Here is a 12451-nt window from a genome sequence, read left to right as displayed (position 1 = left end):
TCTTTTGTTACCAAAAACATAACGCGGCCAATTCCGGTTTTCCGCCATGTACTCCACAATACACCTCCCATCAGCAAGCGTTAAAAATAATATAATAATTAATTTCAATTTGCACACTCGAACTCTCTCACAGGTTGTTAGTGAAATTATAAACAGATTAAACGTGACGATTAAGTTGTAGTTTAAACAAAACCGGTACTAATAGGTAATAAAATATAATTGAATTAAAATTTTAATTACAGCGCGGAAGAAAAACGCGCGTCGACGTCGCGTAAAGCGTTAAACTAATTAGTTCGGGTTTCGGAATTGCGGCTCGTTCCTCTTATTTCATCAGATAATTTACGAGGCGACAGTTAGCACCTTCACGAATCTTCACATCCACGCGGCGATGTTATTAATAAGAGCGACGGGCGCATTTGATTTCGACTTCCCCGAAGAGCTGCAGCAGTGGGGTTCGCATGAATATACAACACTGAACTCGTTCATTCGAAATATTCGTGTAACACGATTAGCCCGCGCGCGGTGATACGCGATCTTCCCGCACGATCTCGAGGACTCGCGCGCGCTTCTTCAAGCCGAGGCGGTAATGAGTATTCGCGCTGTGTTTGTCGTGTGTTGTGTCGTTTATTTTTTTCTTTCATTCGCTACATTCGTGAAGATGCGTCGTGCTCGACTTCACGACTGCGGCAAATAAAAAAAAAAACCAACGGCACGATGCACCACAGCGACACACGTCGACACGTAACACGTGTTTCTTGTTAAAGAAAACGCACTTGCAATTAAAGCCGGTATAACGAAGACGACGACGAAGATGTCGACTCTAAGATGTCCTTTCGACGTTAACCAGGTCGCAAGAGACTCAGATTCGTTGTAAAAAGCAAAAAAATCGTATTTTTGTTGATTTTACGCGGAATATTTTTACGGATGCGTTGCAGGTGGGCAAATTATTAATAAATCGAAAATGCCGCCGCGGTATATTGCATTCTGCGCTTTATTGGCTCGTAATTGATTCCTTTGTCAGCGTCGGGTATGGATTTATCAGTGGAATATTTCACGATTATGACGATTGTTGGCACGCCTCAAGCGCGACGCAACACAAAAGACGAGCCAGGCAATCCTCGGAAATGCGAGATGCGGCGCGTCGTGTGTGCATGTGCATACACTGAGCGTGGTAATACGCTCGCCATAAATTAAGCTCACGTCCAGCGGTAGCACTGACTTGATTGGGCATTTACAGCCGCCGAACGCGACGCACAAAAAATGATAATTAAAGAACGCGCTCAGTGAGCTACCGTATGCGCGTACGTGCGGCGAAATGCCGTCCCGCATTTATGAGGTTTTGGTTTTCGAGCCTCGAGGGGTTCTGCGCTCGGACCGCAGCAGCAGCAGCAGCAGCAGTCAAACAAACGGGACGTTCATTAGTGCGATGACTTTGGTTTACTTCGCCGCGGCGCACAGACACACCGCACGACAACGGTAGCCGCCGGTGAGCGAGCGACTTGGGCGGAGGAGACCGACTCTGACTTCTTCTTCTCACCACACTTTACTCGCTGCTGCTACTGTGTGAGCGCGCGCGCCGTCTTCTTCTGTCGAACGCCAACTTTTCATTGCTTATTGACTGGCTTTGCATAAGTGCTTCGGAGGTAGTAATAATGCCCGCGGTAGTAAAACGCGCCCGGCATTATTAGATAGGTGAAACCAATACGACTCGCTTTCAGGTCGAATAGGAACATTTCATTTCCAGCGAAGCACAAGCCTTACAAACTAAATTTCACATGCGGATTATCGCTATTTGGTTTATTGTCGTCGTTTTATGTTCATTTGCATTCGTAGCTCTCAGGAATTAAATAAAATGCTATTTTTGGTTTTCTTGCGATACGTGAGACACAAATATCCCCACAGCTTGTTTACAATGAGGTGGAAAAAGGGGTAGTTGGGTGTTTATGTCGTTGTCTATCGGGCCTATCGTCTGAGCATGTTCGGAAAGTTCGTGCCGTCGCATACGGTTTACATAATTTACTAGCGCACGTTACGAATTCACGGTGCATCCCGACATTGTGGCCGATGTGCGTTGTCCGACTTTATATGCGCACCTGCATTTCAACGAGACATGTGCGAAAAAACAACCAGCGCGTGCAATTCAATGCGATTTATCGATCAATTTTTATTGCGCGCATAAATACGCGTGATTATTGCACTTCCCATGGGAGTTATGCGCATGAGTCATTTGAGACAATGCTTTGAGTTGCAGTATAAGTAAAGTATCATATGAATATAAACTGATTGTCGAATTTCGACGATAGAATTGTTTATTTATCATAGACATACCAGGAGTGATATCATTAGTATATATATATATTAGGCATTCCCGCCCATTCGTGGGCATTGCCATCTTAATTTCAAGATTTATAGATCCTTATTCGGCGGATCAACCGTATTCTATATTTGCTTTATAATTTCTCTCCATTTTCTTCTGTCTCTTGCTTTCTTTTTCCACTCCGTTATTCCTAGGTGTTTTAGATCGTCTTCGACTTGCTGTAACCAGTTTTCTCGAGGTCTTCCTCTCTTCCTGTTGGCTGTTGGTTGCCAATCAGTTAATTGCCTTAGTATTGTGTCTGGATCCATCCTCATGATATGGCCGGCCCATCTTAGTCTCTGTTTCTTGATTTTTCTTATGATATTTTCACCTTCCATTACATCTTCCAATTCCTGGTTGGTTTTTCTTCTAATTGTGCCATCATCCATTTTGTTCGGTCCTGTAAGTTTTCTTAATATTGCTCGTTCTGCAATTTCTATTTTGTTTCGATCTTGTTTTGTTAACGTGAGTGTTTCTGCTGCATACATCAGAATTGGTCTTATAATAGTCTTATATATCCCCAGTTTTGTTTTTCTTCTCAGCGTTTTGTTTGTTAGTGACTTTCTATTGACATAGTAGGCTCTATGTGCAGCTTGAATTTTCTCCGCTATTTCGTCGGTGTTTGTACCTTTCTTGTTGATGGTGACTCCTAGGTATTTAAATGTTTTTACGCACTCGTACATATGGTTTCCTATCTTAATTGAACTTGTTTCATCGTCTCCTGTGATCATAACCTTTGTCTTTTCCGTATTTATGTGTAGTCCAATTTTTCTTCCTTCTTCCATAATTTCCCTCATTGTTTCTTCAAGCAGATACTTGAAGAAAGATATCATTAGTAGTTAGGAATTTTTTTTCTTTTTTTTTTCTTTTCTACTCACTTAAAAAGTTTTTTATCCGAGCTTTCTCACGAATTGACTCCGTGGACCGCAGCAACTTAAACTAATATTATAAGTGCAAGTTAATATTAATAGCGATAAAATAAACTCTCGACGGCGCACAACAGCACAGAAAAAAACTTTTTCTGCGCGCATATTGTTCGGTAAGTTTTCCCACTGCCTCCACCATCCTATCTAAACATTCTTTTGTAATTCGAATCGATGCTATTATGCGCCTGAAAATGCAAATACACCGCTAGCACCTCCAACTTCCCATGAATATCCTAGATAAACACCCCCTCGGGCCGCGGCGTTGGGGGCGCGCTCAAGAGTGGCGAACTATAAACAGTATCATGCAGAAATTAAGCAAACAGCGCCTCCACTTTTTCACGTGCTCCAAAGGCGCGTAATAATATCGTACGAACACTCTAAGAGTATAAGATAACTGCACTAAGTTGATTGTTTGGGGCGACGTGAAGTGTTCTAGACCAGGCTGGGCTGCGCGCGGAAGGAAGAAGAGAGCACGGGTAAATAAATATAGCGATATTCTTTTATTTTTCCGGCGCGACAGTGAATGTATTTTCATAATGTAGTTGTGTTTCGCGTTTTTGTTTGCGCTCGGGGAGTCGCCCGCCGATAAGAACTCCAGCACTGGCGGAGGTGGAGCGTCGCCTACGCTGCATTTAATTATCCTAAGTAGATTATAAACAGCACTTAATTTATCAGCGATTTTTTAAAAGCGCAGGTGATTTTCTCCCATGCAATCTTCATTGATTGAACAATAGATTCATCTTCGAACACCAGCATTGTTTAAGCTTGTATTATCTTGGATTTATCTATGGCGCGAGCACATCCGCATCCGTTCGTTATTTAAACATGTACGTGCAACATTCGCGTGCAACAAATAAGCGCCGAACGCCGAGGAACAAGTGAAACAACGAAATTTCCGAAACATCACACCTTCGCGCGTCCCGTGTTTAACTAAAGGTTTTTCCGGCAAATCCACAATTGCACCGCTTGTGCAACGTCGTGTATTTATTCTCTCACGAAATCGAAGCGATTGTACGCGTCCGAGGAGGCCGACACTGTCGAAATAAATACATAATAATCGGAGAAGAGCCGCGGCCGCGATGAGATGACACGCTATTGTTTTCCTGCGCCTGCGGCGCACGTTTTGTTATTGCGTTTATCTAGTTTTAAACAATCCGATCGTTTGTTTAGATGAGTTAGATTCATTACGGTCGTTCGATTCGTTTCGTTTGTGGCCATAGATTTATTCGATATATTTGTGCGCGCCGTTTCGATTTGGGTCAATCGGTGTGCTCATCATGCGCCAATTTCGCCTGCATACACACACAGCGCGCGCTTATGTAATTTGCTTAAAACTATATTATGCACGCACTTCGCGTGGACCGTGCCTACCTAACGTCTATTCAAATAAGATAAATAATTGCCGGCGCGCGCGCGTTGCGAAATATCCTTTGTTTCGCTCCATTTTCCAAGGGCTGGCAGTTGGAAAAAAGCTAGAAAACAAATATGTATGCATATATTCATGAGCGTGATAAATAATGTCCGAAAATACAGCGTCGGTCCGACAATAGAGCTTCTGGAGTATTTGTTCGGCAGCACAAAGCGACGTGTAATTAAAATACAAACAAAACTTAATTATAAATGTATATTTATTTTCACTGCTTTCACAATATGTTGGTTGGAAGTTGGAATATTCAGTTTTGTTGCTTTGACTTTGAATTATACGCATACGCGCCTAATTACCAAAGGTGTAATATTTTTTTGTCACTCCGGATAATAATAGATTTGTTTCTTGTTTTGCGGTTGCCAGTGGAATCTAACAGTGAACGCTGGCGTGTTCAGCAATAATAAGTGACCAAATATGTAGTAGACAATGTTGAACAAGCTGCTAGTTCTTTAGAACATGGCATAAAATGTATTACGTGATTTGGGCCGAAAATTCGGTGGAATATCCTAACGGCATTTAGCTAACAATCCGATAAACGGCCGCAACGCACGCTGATTACAAACAATCGGACTATTTGCATCCGCTCTTCGGCAAGATGTGTTGTTTGAATTTGAATCTAAAGCCGATTACAAAACAAGCGATTCAAGACGCGCGCGCAGCAAAAAAGGCGCCAGCCCCGCGAGTGCGGAGTAAAAAAAAAAGGTAAAAAATACGAGGATTGCGGATTGCGGTTGCTGATGGATGAAATAAATTCGGAGCGAGTGCTGCTGCCTCTTCGGGTACGCTACTACGTGACACAGTCGTTGGGTTTCTTATTAATTGCCCGGAGAGTACACAACCGAGTGCATAACTTCGCCATGCGCGTATTACAACACCGAGATTAAAGAATTACAATTACGCTAATTACTATTTTATCTCTGGAAAAACTTTAAGCGCCAACTTGGAGTAAATATAAGCCGTGATTTACCGTTCGGCGCTGGCTCATTTTTAACACATTACAATCTCCGACTGCGACACTAAGTTTACGCCGAGATCAGCGTCTAGGTATCAGCGAGTACTCGAATGATAAACTTGTTAAGTAATACGTACGTATCTACTTAATTTAATTGAACTTCATTATGTGAAATAAGGACACGGAACGAGCGTCGCCGACTAGAATAATGATAGGTCCTGAATTTAAATCGAAACGCTTTTAGCGGTTAATGTCTTGAATAATTTACAAAGGCGGTGACATCAATTTAGGTTTTTTTTTGGGTTGGTTAAGTAAGTCATATACACGCCTAGATATTGATGATGATTTTTTTTGCGTGTGTGGTGCACACAATACTTTTCTGCGCGCAGCGGGATTCAGAAAGTTGATTTTTCGAATCCGGTCGGTGTAATTACGATCATTCTAGCTCTGGCCATTGTGAACTTCACATTGAGTGCAGTTCCGGTTGTGATTTACCGCACAAAGGCCACGCGGAACAGAGAATATGTAATATGTCCCCGTCGCGTCGTAGGCTCCCCATGACGCGGCCTAAAACGGAAACAATTAGTGCGTCCGCTAATTACGAATTTCGTCGCGTTGTCGAGGGGTGCGCGTGTGCGGGGCGCGCACTTAGAGCTCGCGCGCACATCACACATATCGTATCGAGAAGTTCGCGCTGCGAGTTAGAGTTACTCGCGAGCTGTGAAAGCAAATCAAACAAATTTCTGTTTGCCGTCAGCCGCGCGGCTCTTAACGCGCTCGCGTTTCGAGGGCGCTTGTCAACTTCAGGCGGCATTCTCACACGAATGCGAAAATTATGCGACAGGATGTGCGCTGCACCCCCGCCGAATGCAGGCGCGGGCGGTAATGCCGGGCATCAAACGCACAATTCCGCAACTAACCGGTCTCATTTACATTCGGAGTCGCCGCTGCTGCAACACCACCACCATCGGCGTAAGCAAGCGGCGCGCGCCAGCGAACACAGTACCCAATTGAGCTGCATAATGCCTGCTGCAATACATTCATTTCATTCGAACATCCTATACATGCCGCCTCCGCGTTGTAAAGCCTGACTTGAAGGTATTTACACTACTGCTTCAATTTCCATCAAGGGACGGCTTAACACCGACGCCGAAGCTTTCCACCAGCTTTAAGTTCCAACTTTTCCGGGATCACAACCCGGCTCTGGCCGAGATAATATGTGCAGACAAACGGACAATACGCTTCTCATTGAATTTCTAATTAAAGTACAGCGATGAATATGCAATGTGGATGTTTGCCAAACGTACAGGCATATTCCCAACTCACCTACAATGCGAACACTAACCCAGTAATGGCGGTACTTACTAATCCACGGTAAGAACCGGAATTAGAAATGAGAGTTTGACTGGTAATCAGCCAGCGCACGCCGCACCACACCCGAGGATCTTCTGATAACGAAGATGAATATCTATACCCTCTGGTGAGTAAATAGATGGTGATCCTCGTACATGACTTACTGAATTGAACGCATCTTACGGCGCTTTATTTTCTGCACGATTTTCTTAATATACCAAACAGATGCGTCCGCTACAATGACACCTCCGAGCTCCGTACGTGTCTGTTTGGTGATTTTCGTCTGATCCACTCTGAGTATCATTCGGCACGTACCGCCATAAGATATTTTAAATTCGCCGCCACTTCATGCCCCATTCCTTTTGATGTCCGCTGCGTTCTGCTTAGATTAACGACAACACGAACTGTCCGAATTCCGGAAATCACTTTCCATGAATAAATGGTTCTATTTTTTTTCTTTCTATGGGTAAATATGACCAAGAGTCAATAATTTCGTGTGGAAAATGTGAGGCACGTTCCTGGGACTCATCGCTATGAAACAAAATCAAAGACATCCGGTTATTTGCACGTTGCGAATACATTAACAGTCGCTTGTTGCAGAAATTCCTCCGTATTGGACGTGAGTGGGTTGCTGAAAAACACGCACGCATGCAGGTATTTCAATAAAAATTTATTGGCGCGTAATAAATGTGGAAATTTTTATTCAATTACCGAAACCCGTCGCTGTCGAATTCGGCGTGTAGTTTACAATTATTGTACACTTTGCAGGCGTGCGCGCGAGGCGATTTACAATCAGTGGAAAAATGGCAACGGCAATCACGCTCATAAATTACATTGGCATAGTTGAGTAAAAGGGGTTGCAAAAGGGTTGTTAAAATGCTAAAGTGGCAATATTGTAAAGCGGGCGCAAAGAACCTGGCGCGGCGCCACCAATTCCATCGGCGATTTTTATTTCGAGTACCTGCGGCCCTTGCAAACTAAATTCCAGACCTTTTTCCGAACAGCAATATCCAATTAGTCATAAATAAAACGTCGGAAGTGTCCATCAGATTCTCGACGTCCGAAAATTCTCTTTGCTGTTTAACTTACCTGCGCGAACAAACTCTCTCTCTGTGAGACAATAACATTATTCCAGCGCACGCTTTTGAATCATGTCGGACTCAATTAAACATGTGTGCAAACACTTAACCGCATAAATTCTTAATGAGTGATTTACCTTAGGTTTTCCATGCCCGAACGCTATGAATACGGAGCGGTTAGATGCAAATGAAGGCTCCGGTGATAACGCGCGTCCGCAACGAGGTTGTTTTCATAGAATCATTCGGGTTCATAGGGGTGTCGAACACGTTGTTATTGTTGTCGCTAGACTGGCTGTTCCGGCAAATGATATGCTTTCCCACGTGGACTACACACGCCATTGAATCTGACAAAGCGCTGATATGGCTTGTAATTTGTCTCGGCGTGTGTTTGAATAGCCGATCCGTGCCTCGGCCACCACCACCAGAAGGGGTTGTTTTGCGTAACGTTTGGTATGCAGCGGGTGCGTGATACATATCTCGGCCGTGAGGGCGGCCCCTTTCGCCTCGCGGTGGTAAAGTGCAGCGGCAGTCATAGAGCACGCCATTAATTACCTCTGAAACGATTAATTATTTATTTCATTGTGTATTGTGCGCACGGCGCGCACATTTCGGGTTGTGAGCGCTTCAAGCACACAGCAACCCGCCGCACGCAAATAGCACGCCCCGAGGCGCGCGTGAAGAATATGTTTCTATAGGCTTAATTAATTATTTATCAACACGGCGACAAGTACAGTAAACAGACGGCACTTGCTTTCAGAGCACTTGACCGACGAGAGTACAACAAGTGCCCTCGTCGACACGCCGGAAAGTTTTCAGGTGGAAATTGAGGACTCTTCGATTTAATCTTGGATTGTGCACTGCACTCCTTTCGCTCGAGGTTATAATTTCCGCGTGAAATTACACTGGAGATACTCACGTACGCGAAGGTGCAATATTCCTGCACGTTTCCAATCTGCGTTTAGAAAATTATTTCTATGTACCTAATTCTAACATATAAATTTATCTCATAGACTCATATTGGGTGTATCGCAAATGTAATCTTGCTATTTACACTCGACGTCAATGAAACCTCTTCAATATTTGTAATAACTTGTAGCGTAAAATAGCGTTCTCGAGTCGCGGTGAAGATTGTAAACTTAACGATGATGGTTGCGCATTTCAGCCAGCACACATAATCGCTTGATTTTAAGTGATTTTCCTATCGAACAGATTGAATACTCTCCTATATGTGGTGTACGCCGTTAGTGAAAGAGGTTTCGCTGTGTGTGCATGTGATGTGAAAGAAAGCCAAATGCATACACGTTCGGAGAAAGGCGCATCTCCCATGCTGATGCACATACGTGTGATGGATGCGTCAGGAGAGCATGGGGCGATGAAGCAAATGGATAGTTTAACGACGGTTAACGCAATTCAAATGCTAATAGGCAATACCAACGTGTGTAATTATTTCTTCAAGACGAACCCAACCAACGGTACAAAGTCGAAGTGGAAAAGTCATGGCACGTTGATTGCGTATTATCGCCCGAACGAAAATTAACTGCTGGATTTACCTGCGAAAATAGTGCTTCGCAGGTATTTAGGTATTTTGCGGAAGTCGGAAAAATCGAAGCAAATGAAATATTTCGCTGTCCTGCGGCGCATTTAGTTCGCAAAGTTTTATCGCGAATCTTTACGGGGCGCTCGAATCCGATCGCATTTCATATTCACAATATGCAGTTTTCAGTCTGTTCGAAAATCGAATTGTCTCGGCTGGATTCAAGTTTAGATTTGCGTCTAACCAGAAACGCCGGCAATGCGCCGTGAAACGTTGTAATAAGACTCAAAGTCAACGCAAATCGTCGCTATGATTGCATTGCATTTTTTCATCGCTGCGTATAGAAATAGTTATTGTTTTGATGATTAGAGTGTGTGGTGCAGCAGCGCTGATGTGTGAATTGTATGCACCTGATTCGACTTATTGAACACTGCGATAATTCGCGCAGGCGACTTCAACAAACTCAACTCATAATAAGGGTTTCATGCTGCGTATGTGCATGTTGTGCTTCCTCTTCTTCTTCTCTGCTTCGCGTGCGTCTAAGCGCGTCTCATGTCAACAAATCTTAATTAAACTGAAATTTTCCGCCCTCATTCGCCAACAAAACTCCGCAGAATGCACACGCAGATCAACGGCGTCCGCAGCCAAGACCGGCACATAAATAACCACCGTAATTGTTAATAATAAATTTTAGTAAACCCAAGTAAAAGTCGAGCGGCGCAAACTGGAGACAATTTGCCGTGCAATTAACGGCGGCCTTTCTTCAAGCAGCACAGAAGAGAAGAAAAACATAGAGACAGCACGAAGCACAAATCGCCATTGCGCGGAATATTTTGAACAATATAATTGTGCAGCCGGTCGTCCGCGCCGCTGCGTATTAGAAAACGTCCCGCGTTCGTGACGATTCATTCAATGACAATCAAACCGAAATAAAAACGGTTGCTTTTGATGCATGGACAAATGTACCCAACAACAACACAATGTGCGCTGTTTTCGAAACGCAAATGTCACTTCGATCGCTTGCTCCAAATAATCCGCGACTTTACAACTTTCCTCTTTAACGGAAACGACAACGGAGCGCAGCGCGCGAGCGGAAAGTGGTGTACAAATCGAATCAAGAAAAGTCTCTTCCTATTTAGTTTCACACCTTATTGTGTCAATCAAGACGCGTCAGCATCACGTTCGTCGTATTCAAATGATAATTTCTGCTCGCGCAGATGTAATTCAATTTGTACTCGTGTCCCATTGTCCTTCCGCGCCCAATTAATCAGTAATTAATCTGTAAATTGAAACGGTTGGCCCTCCAGGGGGGATTAGAATCCATTCTCGGCGCGCTGCATTTCAACACCTTGCATGAAATCGTGACAGCAATAAAACACACGATGAATATAAAAAGCAAGCGGACAAAAAGGCCTTTTTTGAAATCGTTTACACGCCAATAGAAGCAATTTTTTCCCTCGGCGCGCCTCCAAGAAGTTAAACGTTTGTATAAGTCACGCGTGCTTTTTATGTGTCCTTCTCGAAACTCTACACTCGCTGGACGCGTTGTCACTTCATGGCGCGCCGGCGATGGATGAAAGGAAACCTCATAAACAGGCTCGCCAACGAAATTATAAAAAGACACGATGATGGAACGCGTAAATCGTCCGTGACGAATTGATTGTTAAAATCGAAATTCATTAGTGTTCGCGATGCGACGCAACACAATCCGACTCGAATTCGCGTTCGAAAGTTTTCGTTGCGCTCGAAATTTCACATTTTCGAACATTTTTCGTCGAGTATAACCCACGAAAGTTGTAAAATCACCGCCGGCATTAAATCAACGCCGAATCAATGACTACATTCAAGCGCACTTTTTACAATGGGTAATTGTTGATGACGGTTGTAAAACATATGTGAGTCATTTTATCGCCCATTGTTCCTTATTGAGCGATCTTGTACACTCGGGCGCTTTCTAATTTTCCGACCGGCAGATAGAAGAAAAGCTCGATTCTTCCGCGAGAGAGGTGTTAATGGTGCAATCGTTAAACAAGCACCGAAGACCTCCACGCCTCGCATGACGTGTGCAATTGCATTATTTATTGTGTTTTAAAGATTGTCACAAACAGAAAATAAAATAATAAAAAAACTGCGCCGCAGCACGAGTATTATGCAAATCATAGTAATAAGTTGTTATTGCAACATGCCATGGCAAGTGCGATAATTTATAGCTTAGCTCCAGCCATCAAGGTTACCTGCCCATCCTTTTCTCGTACCTTGGCCGATGCGAACATAAATTAACTAATGCTCGCCGTGATTATTTCGTTGTCGGAGTTTTTCGAGCGTTGATTTTCAGTTTCAGCATCCGCGCGCGAGGTGTTCCCGAAGAAATGAGCAATGAGAAACAACGAGGAAAGAGCAATTCATTAAACAAAAAGCTCTAACGACCTTTCCCACACTCGGCGCGCGTTTGCTTAGCTCGCTTAAGCTTGCACGATGAAAAAAACACACGACGACGACAAGATATGAAACGTTCTCAAGTTCATGTTTTCTTTCAGGTGCATATTGCAGCGCCAACCGGTCCGTTTGATGCGTTCGAACAGCGCGACTCATTGTGCTAAGTACGTTCAGGCTGCAGCGCGCAGGTGTGCGAGCAGGAACGACGATCAAAGAAGCGCTGGGTTTTGGCTTGGTGGGGCCCCGCAGGCCGAAGGTGCGCTACCGCCGTTACGCTCGCCGGTGCCGTACTCGTCTCTGCATCGCCGCATCCGTCCGAGCATCGCAGGTAACGCCGCGCGACTCTACGTTCACCGCGGCGTGCGCGTTCCCGCTTGTGAGTATCCAAC

The 12451-nt window shown here is 44.1% G+C and overlaps 2 protein-coding genes and 1 long non-coding RNA gene across 5 annotated transcripts in view; 2 read left to right on the top strand and 1 right to left on the bottom strand.

Annotated features, from left to right (window-relative positions):
* Positions 1 to 12401, top strand: part of LOC135795638 (uncharacterized) — a 34138-nt gene extending 21737 nt beyond the window's left edge. Inside the window, exon 3 of the long non-coding RNA XR_010549105.1 lies at positions 12164 to 12401. This is a non-coding gene — a long non-coding RNA (uncharacterized lncRNA). The remainder of the gene's footprint in view (positions 1 to 12163) is intronic.
* Positions 1 to 12451, bottom strand: part of LOC135795612 (xaa-Pro dipeptidase-like) — a 202982-nt gene that overhangs the window by 139037 nt on the left and 51494 nt on the right. The gene's annotated exons all lie outside the window — the stretch shown is intronic.
* LOC135795534 (uncharacterized) overlaps positions 1 to 12451 on the top strand; it is a 191576-nt gene that overhangs the window by 144787 nt on the left and 34338 nt on the right. The window lies entirely within an intron of this gene.

Source organism: Atheta coriaria, unplaced genomic scaffold (genome assembly GCF_025399875.1).
Source record: "Atheta coriaria isolate IRGN ID8LTWV9N9 unplaced genomic scaffold, Caltech_Dcor_3.1 hic_scaffold_1_pilon, whole genome shotgun sequence".
NCBI classification, from domain to species: Eukaryota; Metazoa; Arthropoda; class Insecta; order Coleoptera; family Staphylinidae; genus Dalotia; species Dalotia coriaria.
This window is presented reverse-complemented; position numbering and strand designations above follow the sequence as displayed.